Raw genomic sequence first — 19,367 nt, 5'->3', positions numbered from 1 at the left:
CCTTACTCTTTTGTAGAAGTGACCCAAATTGTCCCTGCTTCCCACTGTGTGCATGTGAGTCAGCTGACAGACCAAACAGAATAGGTAACTGCTTCACTTATGCTGAAGCCTTTTTCCCAGCCAAGTTGCTAAACTAAGCATCTCTTACCTGCTTAGCCACTGGCTTTTACAAAGTTTACAAGAATTTATCATCCCTGAGATTTCTGCCCATCATTGGAAAATAGTGTGACAGAGCATGAATGCATTTGTAACAGAACCAGCTGTTTTAAGCTTTTGTACTAAATCAATGGGGATTAGTTAAAATGCTGTTATATCATAGAATCACAGAAAGGTAAGAGGTTAGAAGAGACCTTAAAGATTTTCTAGTTCCAAGCCCCTCTGCTGTAAGCAGGGACACCTCTCACCAGACCAGGTTGCTCAAAGCACCATCCAGCCTGCCCTTGAACACTGCCAGGGTTGGGGCATCCACAACTTCTCTGGGCAACCTGTTCCCGTGTCTCACCACCCTCACATTAACAAATTTCTTCCTAATATCTAACCTAAATTTCCACTCTTTCAATATTTCCCCATTACTCCTTGTTCTATCACTGCAGTTCTGACTAGTAGTCCCTCTGTGTCTTTCCTGTAGGCCCCATTAAGATTCTGGAAAGTTGGTATGAGGTCTCCATGCAAGCTTCTCCAGGCTGAACAGTCCCAACTTTCTCAGCCTGAAATGTGTCTTAGTTTTCTGGCACTAAAATCAGCTTTGCAAATAACAATTTTTTCACTAAATATTCCGTCGCCTTTGTTAAAAGCTGAAAGTTGTTTTTAAAAGCAGAGTACCATTTGGATAAGACCTGAATTTACACTCATCTCAAAAAATAAATTGAGTTGTAGCTTTATGATGACCATCACAGAAATAAAAACCAAACCAAATACAACAAAACAGGAAACTGTTGAACTTTGACAGTTGCAAGCTGTGTTTCCATTTTCTCAAGGCGGTTCAGGTGAGGAGCTGGAGAAGTTCTTACGTGTATCTTACTCCAGAACCCCATACATCATAGCAGTTCTGATGGTTGCAGCACTATTTGGAATTGTTGAGCAGGATGATATCTCCCTTTCCCCTCCACCAGTCCTACTTCCCTCAGTATCTATGTCAGGTGAGGCCTCCTACAGAAGAATCAGGGATCAATCAATGGAGAGTAGAATTGGTGCATAATGTCTGAAATTCCAGCTCACAAGTGCTAAAACACTGCACCAAGAATAACTGTATGCAGGTGGATGACTATTCATGCATATGCAAATGTACAATATCAAGGAGATAGTTTCCAGATAATAAGCCTGAATACATAAGTGATAGAAATTAGCAAAATTTTCAGGATTGGTTTTTGTTCTGAGAGGGGCTGTGCATGTTTATTCATACTATCAGACAGAAGTAATTCCATTCAAGACAGTCTTGAAAATAAGGGCTAATCAAAGTGTTTGTTATACATTGAAACAAACTCAGCATTGCAAAGCTATTAAAACTAAAATATTATAAAAACTGTTAAAGTAATTACAGAAAACAGAAGAAACATTAAATTAGTTGGTATACTCAAAATCTGAGTGCAAAAAAGCCTGAAAAGTGAAACTAAGGAGTAGCAAATGCATGCATTGTATTTATTGTTTGGTTACCTGATTTTGGTTTCATTTAGCTTTTAGAAGCAAACATTTCCTATGCCACACAGCTATAAGGTTGGAGTTCATATAAGCCAGATGAATATACACAGTTCCGTGGACTCATTTTATGTTAGAGATCAAACCAAATTTGCTACTCCATTATGCTGGCACCGTGTAAGTATTTCACATCAGAGAAACTCATTGCTCCAGATACTTTCAGTCTAGAAAAGTAAAACATATATAAGTAGATAAAAGGCTTGCTACAAAATAGTATAAATGATTGATTAGATTATCTAGGCAAACATTTAATTTAAGCTCCATGTATGTTGTTCTTGCATCTTGCTGTTTAGTGCTAAATTCAATATGTCTCTTGTTCTTAAAACTTAGAAACCTGGTGTTGCACATATTCACATATCCAAAACAGCTCTAGTCTTCATGGCTGAGACATCATGGTAGTTTTTGGAAAAGTTGAACTAGAGTCAAAAGCAAATTCATAGCATAGTTATTTAAACAACTTTATCTAATAGACATTTCAGGGCATCTCCAACAGGTATTCACATCATCTTAAAAGTGTCACCATTCCTTTTTAAAAATTTGTCAGAAGAATGAGAAAATGACAACATCAAAATTAGAAGAACTTGTTTCAGACATTTTCTGAAAGTGTTAAAAGTCCTCACCTCCACTATGCCAGAATTTTAACATTCAATCTGGTCTTGATAGAATCTGTCTCTGTCACTTCTTTTGAGTTAAAGAAATTTTATTGTATTCAAATTCAGTTCAAAACATGTAATTATAGACCCACTAGGTGGAAAAGCATCCTGGAACCCAGAAGAAAGAGAAGGTGGAATCAAGTTCTTGGCCCTCAGTAGGAGTATTAGTACAGTACCATTCCTGTGTTTTGTCCAATTCATCTTTTCTCTGTTGGTTGGCATCTGCAGGTAGTGAGGATGATGAATTATCTTCCTGTGAAGCAAGATATGCAAATTTGTGACCCTTCAGGAAGAGAAGTCTGAACTAGGCTACTCAGGTCATGTACTTAACCCCTGGGCAACCCTAGGCAATCTGCTCTTGGTGATGCTGATCGAGCCAGGAGGGTTGGACCAGATGACCTCCAGAGCTCCCTTCCAACTTCAGCCATTCTGAGGTTCTGCTAAGTTTTTGGAACATTACCTCTTTGACTTCTGGCTTTATGTCTGAGTGAAATATCAATTTCCCTGTGGTTTGTACAGACCTTGATTGAGTATTTATGGTAGTAATGATATAAATGTGTATTATATTTAGTCTCCTGAGGGGATATGAAAGAAAATGGCCCACTAGTGGCCTACGCATTGATCTACTAAATAGTAACAAAAATAAGGAATTTGTAGACATCTTTGAAAGCAAAACTTTAGTTACACAGGGATTTTTTTTTCTTTCTGACTAAATACTTGAGGTTTGTTGTGTAAAGGGAAGATTTTAAAAGTTGCAGTCTTGAATCACAGTGCTGATTTTACGTGTGTAGATCCTGGATGTCAAAGTCAAGTAATGGACCAATAGCAGAACCGGAGTAGACAGCAAAATTACCTAAGCTTGCCACTGAGTGCTTTACTCACAGGATCCTGCTGCTTTCAAAAACCAGTTCCCTTGTCTTCATCCTATTTATATGGTGTAAATCTAGAATAAACCATGCTGATATCTGTGACAGTACAACTAGAAGAGAACTTAGCTTTTAACTATAGCGCATCTTGTAAAACAAAATACAAAGGCAAAAATATGTTGATAAATTTCTCTAAATTTTCCCTGGAATCTGTATGTGAATTTGTTCCCAGAGAAGTGAGTGGAATGTGTTTTTTGTTACATACATGTTTAAAACACTAAAAGACACGAAAATTTAAACAACAGGAGAAAGTATTAAGAACAGAAAATTTATTAACTTTTAACATGTATATAATACCAAATTACTTGATGTATCTGCAGTGTAATGCTGATTTGTAGATTACATTTAAATCCTTTAAAATATAACAGTAAGCAAAGACAGCAGTATCAGGTACATAAAAGTAAAATGTATGCTTCTTTAGGGATCTACTTTATTTTAGATATAACAAAATATCTTTTATTACATTGTTATAAAATATGTTGTTCAACATAGATCGCTGAAATTTCAGCAAAACAAATCTGAGATGAAGAAAAAATAAAATCATAAATTCCCCCAAAAACTATATAAGTATCTGAGATTTAAGGGCTATAGATAGAGTAGGTGCTAACTAGCCACTACTTGCCACTACTGGTTTCTCTTCTTTGATTGCCTTGAATCCACCAAAAATTTCTTTTTGAAGACTGCTGGTAGCTTTCTTGTTAGTAACTTGAAGAAAAAGTACTCTTAATTTTTTTTCATTGTTCAGCCCACGTTTTCTGCTTCCCTTACTTAAGTTTCACTGATACCAACGATTTTTGGAGACATTCTTCCAAATGCATTCCATCAACTCTCTGGAAAACCTTATTTTAAAGTAATTAAATTCAATTAGTTCTCTTTTCTCTTCTTACTATTTTTTTTCCATTTCCTTTTACAGGTAAGTCTTCTTAACTATTTCTAGTTTATTTCAGCTTTTAATTTCTGTTCACTTTCAGCCATAATAATACACATGCCTCTTGAATATGTAGAAGGGTAGTACCCAAACCCTAGGTCTTGCTGATTGTGTTGTTAATTATTCTCACCAGTCAGGTATACTCATGCCAGTATAGTTTGGTATATAACTCTAGCTTACTAACATAGTATATCTCCTTCTATCTTTTGTTTTTCCAAAATTTTTTTCTCCTGAACACATTTAATGAAAATGCAAATGAAGTAGGGCTAATTAGTTAGGTCTAACTAGTTAGAAATGCAAGTTTTGAATTCTTTTAGTTCACTTGATGGTTTTATGACAAGTTATACTCAAATATTGTGAATGACAGGCATATGTGTACTTTTTAATTTCAACCCTACTTTAAAATAATTTCTTATAATTCTTTTTCTTTTTCTTATGCTGAATTTTTTTAGGGTGCTTTTTCAAGCTAAGGAAAATTGTAATACCATTAGTTTGCTATGTATTCCTTTTCCTTTCTCCTCTTTCCTTATGCTGCATCAACCAGGAAAATGTTGCCATTTTCTTTTATGGTTTACACTAAATGCTTTCCATTTTCATGCAAATTTCTAGATTAAATGAAACCCATTTTTTTCTTCATTACTGATTCATTAGTTCTTTAGTCAGCTATGTCTGTACTGATACTTGTTTGATTATAATCCACAAAAGTTCTATACTGCCTCTGTGGCAGACATACATTCTGTTCTATGTTACCCCTGTCAATCTAGGGAAGAGTAGCTATTCTGTTTGGTTTTTCTCATCAGAAATAATGCAGGGAGATGATTCTTAGAAATTTCTCCTGCATATTTATTTTTTAGGACATGACATCCCACTGTTGCCCTTTCATTGATCTACCTGCAGGAAGCCCATGTGCAAGCATGATATTTAACATAAGCAACATGAGCAAAGCAACATTTAGAAGAAATTTAGAAAACAGAGGAAGAAAGACACTACACTCAGGAGTCCTTCAATATCTTTCATTTTGTATTTTAGTGACAGGAATGATCTCTGCACTAGATGATTACAGTGAATGAACTAAAATCATCCAAGTTTAATAATTTTGTCCATCAGTTCCACTGATCAGAGAATATATTGTACTTCAATTGCTCTTGAACTAAGTTTAAACCATAACAAAAAACTTTCATGTAAAAATTACGTTGGTCATTGAATGTTAAATAGTGATTCTGCAATATGTGTTAAAATTCAACAAATGTTTAAGGACATGTTCTGTCTTTTCACACAGTTGAGACAGTTCAGTAAACATACATATGGTAATTTTAAAAACATAATTTAAAATATAAATGCATATTTGAGATATATAAATAAATACATCTCTTTTTTTTTTATGTCTGCTAGCCATATGTTCTTTTTTATATCCTGCATATATACTTCATGAAATGTAGTGAAAAAAATATGAATATTAGTCTTTTAATACTACATCCAGAAACAGACAGTAAGTGCATTTTGCCCCTTACCTCTTGCCCCAGTTAGGTACTATAATATTTGTATAGAGCTAAGTAGTCTTTATATTTTAATTTCAGAATGAGTGAGCTGTTAGACGTTTACTTCTTAAGCAATCTTTAACTATATAATATCTTTTCAGACTGAGCAAACATCTCTCATTAAGTATGGCTAAGGGCTCATTCCTGCATCCAGTTGAAACAAATAATGTCTGTCATGTAGATTTTAGGAGCTTGTCAACCCATTGGCCTGTCACATCTCTGAAAATCTTCCCACTGACCTAAGGTTTGTCCAAGGCCCCTCTTTGAAGTAGGAACAACAGAGGGGAAAAAAACCTGCATATGTGCATGGAAGGTAAAGATGAGAGTAAGTTGTAAGGAAAAAAACCTTTAAATTCACTGAAAGGTACTCTACTATACTGCCTTTGTCTTTACTTCTTTTGTACTTGTCATTTTTTCCTGTAAAGCACTAGAGGTAATATTATGAGACCAGAGTACAGACAAATCCATTAGTTATTCAAGTACTGTTACACCTATATGACAATCTGTATAACCACTGGCTCATCTAGGACTGTCCAGCCTGGCAAAAGGAAAGCTTTGGGGACACCTAACAGCAGCTCACAGAGTTAAATGCATGAGGAATCTAAAAAGAAGGCAGAGATGTGTTCTTCAAAGTTATGCATGGTGGGAAGACATGGAGTTATGAGCATAAGTGGAAATGAAAGATTCAGACTTGATATATGGAAAAACAACTTCACCATGAGGATGCTCCAGCCCTAATCAGGTTGCCCACAGAAGTTATGCTGTCTCTGTCTTTTGAATGAAACCCCTTAGTCTGATCTCAGATTTGATCCTAACTAGAAATGTCCTGAGAGTCTTTTCAGCCAGAATTATCCTATGATCCATTATTCAAGGTGTGATCTATAAAATACTGGTTGGAGGGGTTAATAACACCCCTTGTTATTGCCCAGGATGGCATTGGCTTTCTTTTCTGCCAGGACTCAATGCTCATGCTCAGCTTACTGTCTGACAAAACTCCTGGGGCTTTTTCAACAGACTTGGTCCCCAGCCAGGCCCCATCACTGAGGGTTTTTATTTCCCTAGTGCAGGGCTTTGCCTTTATTCTTGTCAAATTTCATAAGGTTCCTGCCAGACCTTTCCTCCAGCATATCTAGGTCCCTCTGGATGGCAGTCCTACCCCTGGCAGGGGTTAATTAGTCCTCACCTGCAGACTCTAAGAACAAGTACTCCTGTGTGTCCTTCAGGTCACTGACAAAGATGTAAGGACATATCCTCTATCCTTAAAGATGTCAAGATATATTCCTGGGTAATGACACTTGCTATTGGCATTTAGAGTACAGCCCATTAACCACTACCTTCTTGGCCCAGCCATGCAACCAGTTGCACACATATCTAGTCTCCACCAATCCAGTCTGTTATGTCCCAACTTGGACAGGAGAATGTTGTGGGAATAAACATAGAAAGCCTTGCAAAAGCCAAGATAAGTACCATCCACTGGTACTTCCATTTTTCTCTCATCCATATATTCAGTCAGTTCATCATAGAGGACAGTCAGATTGATCAGGCTAGATTTACCTTTAGTAAATTAATGTAGATTGTTCCCACACATCCTGCTGTCCTTCATATTACTCAAAATGTATTCAAAGAGGAGTCAGCCCAGGATTCTCCCAGGGCAGAAGCACTGAAGCACAGAAGACTGATCTGTAGCACTTGGATAATCAAGCAAATAATCTTGTATGCTGGTGTTGAATCAACAGGTGTGAATTTAAATGCTTTCAGTCTTAAATCTTGATTGCATTGATGAAAGAACAGCTAAAGATTCAGTCAGAGTGTCTGGTATACTGGATAACAAGCCCAGAAATAATAGTTCAGCAGATTAATGTAATTTCCTCTAGTTTGTCAACAATCCTTGATTTTCTCAAGTGCAAATGTATGGCATATTTTCTTTTAGCTGCCCTAGACTTTATATATACACACGCACACACACACATATGTATATACACGCATATATATTGAATATCAGTAATGTGAGTGATAGTAGACCAGCCAATGCCTCTAGGTATTTTACAAGAATTTTTCCCATCCTGAACTGTGTAAAGTATATTACTGTGTAAATAAGTATATGAGTCAAGTGGACTATACCTACTATTCTACGGTGTATCGTTATCACTACAATAATTAATGTCAAGTGACATAAGCATAATCTATGAAAGATCTTGTTTCTGATGAAATGGTTTGATTCCTTTGGATCTTTATTACTGATTGCTTGTGAATTTGCTGTTTCTGGGAAGAAGCAGTGTAGTCTTACTGTGTTTTGACATTTCCTGATGAAAACACACAAAGTATAGAATCACTGTGAGGAAAGATGGGGTTTTTTTCACTTAATTCCATTTTCTCCACAAAACTCTTCATACAGTGTAAAAATGTTCTAAATTAGATGAATCAAGTTTTGAGAAGATTAATTTTTTTCTTGAATGAATTTTGTAAACTACATTTGTTTCTTATAACCATATATTCTGAAAAAGATTTTCTTTATATATAGCTTGCTGTTACCTCAGCTGATTTCACATGGAGTCAGGCTATTTTTCAATAGTTAGTACCTGTGACATTGTACAGTCACACCACCACTGAAGTCAAATTTGTAATCCTGAACCTTGTTTCTTTCAAAACTACTAATATGCTATAACTGCAAATGACTGGTATTGTTGCAATATATTGAAAGAAAATAAAACATATTGGAAACTGAGAATTATTTTTGCTGTTAGGATTCTTGAGTTTGGTGCTTTATTCTTTCATGAATCATATAAAAATGTAGGGCCCCAAGTTCATCATAGTTTTATGAAATGAGCAACCTAAAGTCATGCCTAGCAAAAAAATTCATTTAAATATCCAAAAACAGATCTAAGTAGCTAGTATAATAAATTCAATATTTAAAATTCTGGCTGTGGCCTCTAGACATCTGTTATTTTCTTTGGTGAGGGAGTGAGCTGTTAACAGACAATCTTTTTGCATATTTTAATCTGCTTATGGTAGGAGGTTGACTACGGGAGGGGAGGACAGGAGCATATACAGTTTGGGCAGCATCCTGCTTCTGGAACAGGAAGATGGAGCTTTGTATTGAAACCAGAACAAAGATGCTTATGTGAATGTGCTATGCACAAACGCTGCCACTGAGGTCTGTGCTGAGGAAGCTCTTAGCTATAAGCCGTAATCCATCTATCCCCATCCTCTACCTGTTCTCAAAACAGCACATAATACAGCAATGTTTCTAAAACCAGGCATGTGGATAGCAATGTCCTAAGTATTTTCCAGTGGAAAAAAGAACCTTAATGTTGGAGTCCTTCAGTTTGACATCTTTTACATTAATCTTTCACAGCTCAGCTGTACTGAGTTAGCGTTCACCTGTGTGAGGGTTGCTGCTTTCCTAAGGCAAATGGAAATGTTTAATAAATGGGTTAATTTTTCCTTCTGTATTGCAAGACCTCCACATTTATCTCTGGACTTTTAAAGCTACAAATGACAATGGAGTTGTCGTTCCAAACTGTAAATGAACTTGTGGGACCTTTTCCCTTTCAATAGGAACTGAAGTTGGACCCTGTTCTAATACACAGCAGAAGAGAACAGTAAAGGCCTAAGTTAAGTGAATATATGGAAGTTATTCACAACATTAAAAAATGTATTTTTAATTATGAACTTTTTTTTTTGCAGCAATTTTCATTTTTTATATGACCTTGTGTAACTGAGAGTGCTTCAAAGCAATTTTTAAGGCAATATGGTGATTCAAAACCAGCCCTCTCCCCCATACCACGAGATCAAACATTTTATTGCAAAGCCTATAAAAATTTTGCGTCGTACTGAAATGATTTATCACAATTAAGTAACTACTCACTGTATTTCAGTGCTTTGATCCATATTTAGTAACTTGAGGCTCAAATATACTGGGACTGAATTCTTTCCCTGGGAGAAAAGAATCTCTTGAAATCAGTGTTTTAAAGGGAAAGCAATACATTGGACACAGGGAACTAAAGACAAGTACTTGGCCTGTGCAACTGTGAAGCTGGCATTTGGAAAGATATTCATAAAGTTGACTGCTGGATGTGAATTTAAAGGCTATGGTGTATGATGCTACACCTCTGAGAACATATTTTTCCAAAGTTACAGAAAAGTTGTTGTTTCTTTTGGTTTTGTGTGAATATGAAGAGAATAGAATGGATTTTTTAAAAAACAGTGTGAGTTTATTAAAGACAATCAAAACTGTATCAAAATGAAATTTTAGTTATGAATGCCTCTGAATCACTGAGGATATGGTATAAATATGTATTTATTGCATTATATAACATAAAATTGCATTTTACTCGTATACTGGAAGCTCATCCAAATTTTCAAACTCTTGTTAAACAAAAACTTGGAGTGTCAGTTTTGGAAATGTGCTAATTCAAAAACACTTAAATGTTTTTTATGGTGTTGCAGAGAATTTATATTAATAAGATATAAGCTTATCTCTAATTTATAGAGAGGTACCACTTACGCTGAGGAAACCATGTTCAGTGCACTAGGTGAATTAAGGAATGCTCCTTTAAGAAACCTCTTTATAAACAAAATCAGGCTGGCACAGTTTTGCATGGTTCCTAAAATAAAGAGGATTCCAAGAATTTCTAGCACTTGTATCTTATGAAAATGAAACCCTTTAAATGCACATTTTAGAAAAGAAGAATGGATACAAGTACAAAAGAAACAAAAAATGGTAAATGTTTTTTTTATTTTCAAAGTTCTACAGATTTATTATATAAAATTATTAGCAGTATGCTAAATCTCATCTACATTGCCTAAAACACCTTTCAAAGCTAAAGCCATTTAGTGCCATACAATTAATAAAGTGAATATAAATAGAAATTAGTACCATTATAATTAAACAAAAAATCATGTTCCCAGCTGAAGTTCTGAGGCTTATCTGACCACTCAAGAGTTGGTGAAGATGGAAGTTGGTAGTGCATAGAAATCTCTAATTACACACACTGGGAACCTGTCAGTGAAAGTTTGATCAGCTCCCTAGTTCTGTGTCTTGCTAAATGTTAGGCACTGGCACAATGACATTAATTTCCATGCCACTGCTACTCTGGTCCCTCATTTTTTCTTTTCCGAGTAAATCTGCAAATTCTTACAGGGCCTGGCTGGGTTGTTGCTATCCTCAGAGAGGTTCCAAAACAGGTGCTGAAGGAAAGCGGGAGCCCAGGGCAGCATTCCGCGGAGCGACGTTCGCGAAGGTCCCTCGGCCGGATGGAGGCTGGCGAGCCGGGCACGGCGGGCAGCTGCTGAAGCGGCTCCTGGGCGCCGAGCCGGGCACTGGGCCGGCCTTGCCGGGGCACAGCGGCTGCCGAGGACCGGACGGTGCCGTGGAAGGGAGGGCGCAGCCTCTCCCGGCTCCTCGAGCCGCGGACTCCAGCGGCGCAGTGCCCGCGCACCTGCGTGGGAGCCGCTCCGCAGCCGCCGCCTCCTCCCCGCGGCCCCGCAGCAGCGCTCGGCCGGGCAGGTACGCGCGGGGCCGCCGTGCAGGTGCGCGGGGCGGGCCGCGCTCGGCCCCTCCGTGCCCCCGCGGCTGCGCGGGTGCGCCCGCTGCCACAGCCCCGCTACCTCGCGGCGGGCGGGAGGGAGAGCGACAGGCAGTCCTGGGCGGTCGCCACCGGTGGGGAGACCCTGTAAACTTTGGGTAAGTGTTGCGCGGGCTTAGCGCCTCTCGGCGCCGGGGAGCAGATAGAGGAGGGCTAGCGGAGCTTTGCGGAGCGGTGAGCGGGTCTTGCCGCACCGCCGCCCCAGCGCGGAGCGGGCGCGGAGTCGGCGGGCGGCGCCCGGGGGATGCGGGCTCTGGACAACAGGTACCGCAGCTGCGCGGGGGGCGGGAGGGGCTGCGGAGGGGGTGTCTCTGTGTGTGTGAGTGAGAGTGTGTGTGTGTGCGTGTGTGTGGCTTCTCCCCTCCCCCCTGCCGCCCGGCCGGGAAGGGGGTGGGAGATGTGCTGGCGCACCGCCGCTTAAAGCCGCGCCGCCCGGAGGCGCCTGCCCGTTCCCGAGAGGAGGGCGGCTGCCGGATCCGCGCTGTGCCGCGGAGGGCGGCGAGAAGCGGGGCGGAGGGCGGCGGTGACCCCGCGGGGCCGGGCCGGGCGCGCTGGGCTGCGGCAGCCGGCGGCGGGGCGGAGCGGGGGGGGCTGGCGGCGGTGTCGCCGCCGTCGCTGGCGGCGGCCCGGCTGGATGGCCGGTCCCGTGGCTGCCCAGGGCGTCGGGCTCTCTCGCATCCCAGGGCCGAGCGTTCCCTCCGCCCGCATCGCACTGCAGTAAGTTCCCGAGTCGCTGGGCGGCCGAAGTGGTGGGAGCCGCGGAACTGGAGGGGGGGGGGTGTGTGATGCACGGCTGTGTGTCTGGGCGTAGTGGAGGGGCTAAGCTGAAAGTTGTAGCTAGCCGTGCTGTGTTGAATTTGGCACGATGCGTCGCTTTGATTTCCAGTTACTGCCAATTTGCCTCTTCGACCTATGTCACTTTGCTCAACCCCAGTCAATGTCCTGATGCTGCCCCTGATAGCCGGGTTTAAAACGGTGAAGTGCTGAGACATCCAGTGTAGATGCGAACACGTCCAGGGCAGGAAACAAAATATGCAGCTGCAAACTTAGGCTTTAAAGGCTGGTCTTCTTAAACTTTACGTGTTGATGTTACAAGCTCATTCTTGTGTTTTGGGTTTCTTTTGTTTTTGTTTGTTTTGTGGCCCAGTGTTGTTCTGATTCTTTTTTAAGAACAGTTCTATTTGTCAAAAGTGAATGTAATTACATTTTTCATTTTGAGTGTCCTGTTTTGGAGGTGGATTAAAGGTTTTCTCTCTCATCAGATTATTATATCATAAGTATTATTTTTCTATAGATAAACAATCTAAAAAAGATTGTAGGGTCTTCAGTTCTTCAATGTTTGACTTTTTCTAGAAATTTAGGTAGAACTTTGTTAATTTTCAAAAGCAGTTTTATCTGGTTGATGTAAGCTTAGAAAAAAATGGAAAACTTATAAAGTCCTATCATAAAATAAAAAAGGCAATGCAACAGGATGGGGAAAACCAATAATTGTAGCAGGAGAAGTAGTCTTTTTAAGTTTTTATAAAAACTACTCGACAGTTCATACTCCCATTTAGGTTAAATGACCTAATGTAGCAAGGTAATAGTTCTTCTTTGCACTTGAATGGTATGATGCACATATTTAGAAAGTCATTATGCATCTGGAAGAAAATCCATACCAAGAACCTAATGCGCATTCCCAAATGACTGGATTTGTGCTATGCTTTATGGATAAAATGACAGGAAATAAGTCCCTTGTTTCTCCCCAAAGTGGTAATTCAGTATTGCTCAGAGCCTGAAATGTCTATCTGGTATAGAAGCATCAAGAAACATGGGACATCACAAAGCAGCACCTTCCTCCAGGGGCTTCTCCTGTCTCTTGTTCATTTATCGAGGTAGAAGGACTTTGTTGTTTATCATGGCAGGGAAGGCCTGGAACAATTATTCAACAGTGTGAAATGTTGGTGGAGTGATGTGTTTTACTCTGTGGATTTGAAATATTTGGGTCCAGTTGTGTTAATTTAATTTTGGGGCCTGCAAACATCAGAACTTGCTGTTCTTAGGCAGGTTTAGGAAAAAACCCCCTTTCTTATGTATTTTTTAGGAAGAAGTATATATGAATTGTTACATACCAGGTGAAATAATCTTTCCTAAACACCTATAGGTGTCTTGAACAGTATTTGGTAGCAATGCGTGAATAAACAGATATTTTTTAAGAGTTCATACAGTATGAAAATAATAAAGTTAATTGTTTTGAAGAGCACTAGATATCAGCCTTTTGCTTACAAGGAGGTTCTGCACTGTTACTGCTCTGGAACTGTCATTCAGCTGTCACTATAGGATGGGTCTGGGTACCTCTTGCCTTTGGAATGAGATCAGTGGAACAGGAATGAAGAGAATGATGAGAGAGTTGTAGGAAACCTGTTAGAGCAGCATTTTGTTAAAGCAGAGTGTAAATAGTACGTTTGGGAGTAAAGGTAGTAATAGGTTAATGCTGGAAACCTTCAGTCAGCTGGCTGGAGAGCTGGACTGGGCTTCTTTTGTTTTGTGTGTGCATGTCAGCAGCACTGAGTTCTTGTGAATGGCACATACAGAATGAAAGATAATAGCTTGAAGTCATGCTTTATATTTAGTGTAATAAAAACTAACAGTATATAGAATAGAATCATGGAATATATCGAGTTTTAAGTGACCCATAAAGATCATTGAGTCCAACTCCCTGCTCCTCACAGGACTACCTAAATCTAAACTGTGTGACTAAGAGCATCATACAGATGCTCCTTGAGTATAGATAATATATGATGTATCATTCTTTTTGAATTGTTATGACCTTTATTACATCATTGATAAGGTAAGCCTTCTGCATACAATTTTAACAAGTCTTTTTAAGGCTTTGATTATTTCTGATGTTTCCTTGGTTAAAGTTAACTTCGTTGCAAAGAGCACTTTACATGATATCTATATTCACAGAGTAACTTCTCATCCTGTGTCCTGATGAGAGTTGTGGATCCTTGTGAAAAGTAGATGATGAAACATTTCCACCCGTATCTGGAATTATGGAAGAGTGGTGACGATTAGAAGGGAGTGGGTTACAGAAACAATTGGTCTTCTTTTGTGGTTTGGTGTGAAAATCAAGAGAATTTCAGCCAGACTTTTTACCTGTGGAAAGGAGAAGGCACTCATTTATTTTGAAATTATGATAAAGTTCTCCCAGTCAAACCTGGGAGACATCAATAGAGTACAGTGCTGTGCAAGAAAAGGATGCTGGCCTCCTGAAAGCTCCCTACAGCTTGTTGCTATCCAGTAAGGTTTGCAGCCTGCTTCAGCAATTCCCAACTGAGCTTTGCATTACTGTCTAAAGTGAAAAAGATATCAAGAATATGGACTACACCTTGCTTGCTCTGGATGTAATTCCCAACTTTTTTTACACTCGTGCAGAATAGGTTCCAAGTGTTATTCTGAAGGAATTACAGCATTTCACAAACAGTTTAATCAATAGAAGCTGGTATAAAAGGTTAAAATCAATCTTTTTTGTGACAAGAATTCCATGTAAAGGATCTCTTGACCTTCAGTTGTGAGTTTCTTCAGTCAGTTTATTGTTTACTGTGGCACTTATGAAATAATTAGTAACAGTAATAGAAGGTTTAAGGCTTGTCCGTAATTTTAGTTTTTCATAACAGTACTTTATTAATAATTTTCTCTTTGGGGACTACTTTTATAGCTAAACTAGCAAATTGACAGTACTGGAAAGCTGAAGAAGAGACATGCTGGGTCTCACCGAGAAGAGTTTGATGTTTGTAGTTATTTTTAATGACTTGCCTAAAAGAGGGAAAAAAATTAAAAATTTGGGCTTTGAAACTAGTATCTTGATTTTGTCAACCTGACCTAGTTTTCAGTACACCAATAATGCTCTTACTTGGATGGAAATGATCAGATGCAGGTAAAGTATTTAGGCTAATTTCGGAAGTTGAGAAGTAAATATTTATTTATTTAGTTGGAATTGAGATGAGTAACTGTCCCCAAACACCCTGTAAAACAGCTTTATGCAACGTAGAACACTTTTTTTTTTAAATTGTTTCTGAAGAAAATAAAAGGCTTCTCTGAATAATGTTTGCAGCAGTTTAGCCCTGAAGGGATATAGTTAGTTTGCCACAAGTTTAAAAGCTTAACAAATGTAAGTATTTGGAGGCTGTTTAATTATTTCTTGTCCTGCCCCTCAATACAAGTTTGGAATGTAAGTATACAACTCTGACACTATTGTTTTGCCCTAAATGATTTTTTAAAAAGTAAATAAAACAAAGACAAGCAAAGCTGTAGACATGTTTGTCAGTTCAGTGTTACTAATTAGACTTTAGCTTTATATTTTTAGATGTTTGTTGTTTACCATAGTAAATCATGACTAAAACGACCTCTAGATACTTCCTGGTTCTCTGTTAAGGATTTTAGGAATGACTTTTTTTATGCTGGGAGAAATATTTAGTTAATACAAATGCCATGAATTATTTAATCCTTGTTAGTTTGATTTTTCAGCCACATTTTGATTACTTGGTTTGGAATTGTTACTTTTTTTCATTAGACATTCAATGAGATGTCTAGTGCTCAGTAGTTGTAATAAGCTCAGTCTCTAGTCCTTGCAGTAGTACCAATCTCAATAGAGATGTGATGAAAATTTTCACTAAAGTTTATGTTGGTGCATCCAAATCTGTGAGCCTTCTGCGTGACATGGTGCTTCGCTTGCCTTTTGGGTTGCCTTGTGGATATTATGAAGCATTCCAATGTGTTGGTGGTTTAGTCAGGGAATAGGGAAAACTCAGTTAATGGAAATGTCATTGTTTTCTCCTTTGCCTTTTAAAGCATATTGTGTAAAGTAAAAGCAACGAGTCAAATTTATTTTCTTTGATCTAAATTTGTCCCCAGGTGGATGCTTCTGATTTATACACTGGTTCGAGTTTGGAAATTACCTGAAATCAATCCTGAATGCTCTTGAAGTATACATGGCTTTTCTGTGCAGTCACATATTTGTATGTTTGTGGTCTTAGAGAACTGTTAAGCTAAATTTAAGTGAAATAGAGGAATGGCAAATAGTAAGGCAGCCGTATCAGCCTAGGAGAGAATCCCAGATGGTGTGAAATCAGCAAGTTTTCCTGTCTTCTCTTCTGAAAGGAAAAGTAGTGTTTTCTTGTAAATCTAGACTACAGAGATTACTAGACATAAGAATATGAACCCCTGTGTCCTGAGACTCAAGGGTCTGCTGCTGTTTTTGCCTCTTTAATTGGGTATTTTCTCCTGTTTCCTGCATGAATTTATGAATTAATCAAGTGAATGGGAAGCAATATTATGCCAGAAATTGGTTTTAAGAAAGGAAGAAGGAAAAAAGAGAATAAACAAAAAAAAGAGATATCAATTTTTTGGCTATAAATGTTACTGGAGTAGATGAAAACTGAAAATATGTGACTAGAGGCAGGAATGAATTAAGCATGCAAAAGGAAATGTAATGCTTACCTTTTTTTTTCGTTTTCAAGATTAGTCTTCAATGAAAATTTTTTCTAAAATTCAAAATTTAAAAGAAACCGAGGTAGTGAATTCTGTTAAAAGGTTTTAGGTTTAGAAATGTAAAACTTCAATTAATCTCCCTTCTGTAACCAGAATGCTGCTTTCGTACACCCCTAGAATATTTTCCTCAATATCTTTACTTTGTCTATTTCTTTCAATTTTGATAATTTGGTCGTCATTTAGAAATAAAGTTTTAAAAATGTTAAAAATATACATTAATGGGTCTATTCTGTCTTTTATTCAATATCTAAATACCATCTGGTAACCTTCTGTCTCTCCTACTATTACTAATGGAAAGTCAAAAGCACCTGCTGGGGGAAATTTTAATTTTAAGATGAGCATCCTTTATAGGTCAGTTGAAGCACATTCTGGATGTTTCCAGGTCTCTCAATTCATTATAAAGGGTGCCTGGCTGGTGTGAGTCGTTCACATTTTAAAATCTAATTTTAAGGCATCCATCTTTGCATGAGATAAATTATACCCTTGGATATTTCCTCAGCTAGGAAGGTAAGGAACAACTGAACTCCTAAGAATGTATCAAATCTTCTCCATGCATTACTGATTATAAACGCAAAGTAAAATAGCCTTAAACCAGTGGTTCATTAGAATGGGCCACGTACCAGAAGTTAAATATCAAAGGACCTATTTTTAAACGTCTCTAAATAAACAAGTAGTCTGGAGCATTTCTGTTTTTCTTCATGTCCCAAAAACATGACTATGGTATGTTTTTATCAAAAAGTCTGTCTTAATTCGTTATTGATATAAAATATCCTAGCAGTGCTTTTTAATGAAAAATAAAATTACAGGCTTTTCTAAAAATTCTGGATTTACTTTGAAACTAGGAAGCATAACTTAGGCATTTAGGTTTACTTTGTTCTACATGTCATACGCATTGAAAAACTACTACATCTCTGATAAGGTTTATCTTCATAAGCTGTTGTAAATTAGAGTTGTGTAGTACTGCAGCTACTTCTGCTCAGGAAGTACAGTGGGTCATTTTGCCTGTTTTTACTTTAAAAGCACCAATGAAGATTTTGTGTTTAAACAGCCCGACAACTTCTATGTCAAAGAATTCAAACCTTCTAAACAATATGATGTCTTATATAACAGAGGTATAAAAATTTGCATTGCTCTTTGTTAGGCTTAGTGCTGTTGACACAACTTATTTCATAAAAGTAGAATGACTGGGGTAATCCTGGGGAAACTCCCAGATTTGAATATGAGATGATGTTAAAAGTAGTATAGTACTCTGATAAGAATATTCTTTTACTTCCTCTTTAAATTTAAAATTCCCAGTGGTTATTTTGTTTTCCGCACATTGGAAAATATCATGTTCTGTTATGAAATGTTTTGGTTTTGTAAATTCAAAACAGTTACTCATAGAAAAGCTTTATGTTCTGTCACAGACTGTTTCCTATAAATATTCACCCAGAAATTACAAAACTGGCTTATATGAGGGTTCAATATAATTTTCTACCCTGTATTGCACAGTACACCAGGGTGGTAATTTTTATATATCTCTGTTGGTGTTGAGAAAAAGAGTCTCAATAAAGATCCAGTACTTATATCTAGTTGCCTATTCAGTGAACAAGAAGTTGTTCAAGTCTCTTTTAAGAATTTTGTGTGTTCTTATTTAGTTCTGATGAGGTGATGAGGTCAGGGTAGGTCATCTGTCAGTGACAGAAGAAATTGTAGAATCTTACAAATACACTTTTCCAGCTAAAAGAACATATTCAGTCATATTTGAGTGTGGTTTAACAAGCAGGTAGCTGTAAAGGAAACTAACAAGGATATATGGGCTATATAAAAGATCTTATACTTCTGAGAGTGCTCCTTCAGGGTTTAGGCGATACTCCCTCTGACCTTATCTAAGTTCAGGGCATATGCCTGATAACTCTGGTCACTCCATGAAGCTTTTTCATTTTGGATCTTAGGTTAGTGACTCAAAATGCTGTCCAGCTAAAGGAAGAGATGACCCTAGTATCCTAGTATGATGATGTATTGAGACAGTGAGTTCTGCATGATTAGTCCAGGACCCTAACTAAAAGGATAACAACTCCTGTGGGGGTGGAGTAATGCTTTCATCATCTAGAAACCTTGAAAGCTTCTGTAATTCATCCATAATTCATCTACCATCTTAAAGTAAAATGAAATAAAAGCTTTATTTTCAAAATCCAAAATAAACTTCTGTGGAACATGGACTTTTAATGATAGCAATTGTAGAACTGAGACATTCTTGTTTTGTTTATTTGTACTAAAATCAGATCAAAATCTATGTATCCTGACAAGTTACAACTCCTTGGATTTGCTGTTCGGTCAAGCTCATTTGTCTTGCATTATTTACATTCTTGGCTGGTTTTCACTGGAGAGCATCACAAGCAGGAAAGGTTTTCCAATTCTTATACATATTTCTTGTCATGTTCTGCAGTTTTCATTCAGATTCAAATGCTTCATCCCTTCCCCATGTAGAGTTCTTTAATTTATTCTGGAAAAGTTTCATTACTCCT

The 19,367-nt window shown here is 38.0% G+C and overlaps 1 protein-coding gene across 5 annotated transcripts in view; it reads left to right on the top strand.

Moving 5' to 3' along the window:
• Positions 1-19,367, top strand: part of LOC138106446 (diacylglycerol kinase beta) — a 425,706-nt gene that overhangs the window by 79,694 nt on the left and 326,645 nt on the right. Inside the window, exon 1 of one of the 5 annotated variants that reach the window (XM_069007054.1) lies at positions 11,246-11,426. The exons of 2 other annotated variants lie outside the window; for them this stretch is intronic. The gene's annotated coding sequence lies outside the window, so the exon portion shown is untranslated. Of the gene's footprint in view, positions 1-11,245; positions 11,427-11,568; positions 11,593-11,892; positions 12,046-19,367 lie in introns of those variants that run through there. 2 more of the 5 variants (XM_069007057.1, XM_069007053.1) reach the window with 2 other exon arrangements.

This window comes from Aphelocoma coerulescens, chromosome 2 (assembly GCF_041296385.1).
Source record: "Aphelocoma coerulescens isolate FSJ_1873_10779 chromosome 2, UR_Acoe_1.0, whole genome shotgun sequence".
NCBI classification, from domain to species: Eukaryota; Metazoa; Chordata; class Aves; order Passeriformes; family Corvidae; genus Aphelocoma; species Aphelocoma coerulescens.
This window is presented reverse-complemented; position numbering and strand designations above follow the sequence as displayed.